The sequence below is a fragment of the Schistocerca cancellata genome, chromosome 6, assembly GCF_023864275.1.
Source record: "Schistocerca cancellata isolate TAMUIC-IGC-003103 chromosome 6, iqSchCanc2.1, whole genome shotgun sequence".
NCBI classification, from domain to species: Eukaryota; Metazoa; Arthropoda; class Insecta; order Orthoptera; family Acrididae; genus Schistocerca; species Schistocerca cancellata.
In genome coordinates, this window is record NC_064631.1 from 195,571,195 (window position 1) to 195,572,310 (window position 1,116).

General features: G+C 42.6%; 1 pseudogene; it reads left to right on the forward strand.

The window, feature by feature from the left end:
• Window positions 1-674: 674 nt before the first annotated feature.
• Window positions 675-792, forward strand: LOC126089673 (5S ribosomal RNA; annotated as a pseudogene).
• Window positions 793-1,116: the final 324 nt, after the last annotated feature.

The window sequence follows — 1,116 nt, forward strand, 5'->3', positions numbered from 1 at the left end:
TCCCATATGTTAGCCTGAAAAACAGAATCACCCCCCACCCCCCCTCCATAAAGTGTTAAGTGTTATGTGAAATGACAGATGTTTGCTATCTATGCTTTCTTATTATTATAATTATTTACATGTGTTACATTTGTTATCAAGACCTTTATTTTGTGTTATCTACGTAATCCTTCACTATATAGCATTTGTTGCTTAACAGGTTATCTCTTTACCCTTCTTGGCCATTTACTGTACAGTTTTATTCCTTTATAGAGATTACTGCTTTGAGTTCCTTTCTTTTTTTTAACCCAAGTGCAGTCTAATTCGTCTTCCGCTGTCATTGACGGAGCTGTTGGTGCAATAATTATCAATGCTATTTTTGATGTGTACAACTTATTAGTAACTATAATCACATGGCACAGTTAATATCCAGAGTGTCTTGAACAAATCTGCACAATGCTCTAGATTATTATTTTTGGTTATTGTTCTTATGGTCTTTCCTGTAGTTTGGAAACTGTGTTCACATTTTGTACATTTCTTAACCATAAATTAATTCTGTAGCTAAGATCCGAATGTCCACAGGAACAGTATGTAATTAAAAGGCACCAGCTGCTATGCACTGATGACAAAACCCAAAGGGCGTATCCACTACACCACTGCTTACTCAAGTTTATTATCGTGCCCGTCTACTGTATCGCAACGGCCTTGCCGCAGTGGATACACCGGTTCCCGTCAGATCACCGAATTTAAGCGCTGTCAGGCGTGGCCGGGACTTGGATGGGTGACCATCTGGGCCACCATGCGCTGTTGCCGTTTTTCGTGGTGCACTCAGCCTCGTGATGCCACGTGAGAAGCTTCTCTACCGAATAGCATCGGCTACGGTCAAAGAATACCATCATAACGACTGGGAGAGCGGTGAGCTGACCACACGCCCCTGCTATCCGCATCCTCATCTGAGGATGGCACGGCGGTCGGATGATCCCGATGGGCGGAGTGAGTGCGTCTACTATATGTGAAATTCCATGTAATGGATACTATATATGCGAATACGCAATAAAAATCGGATTACGATTCGCAGTTCATATCATGGACAAATATCTCACAACGGACAGATCAAGGGCTCGACGCCTGGGAATC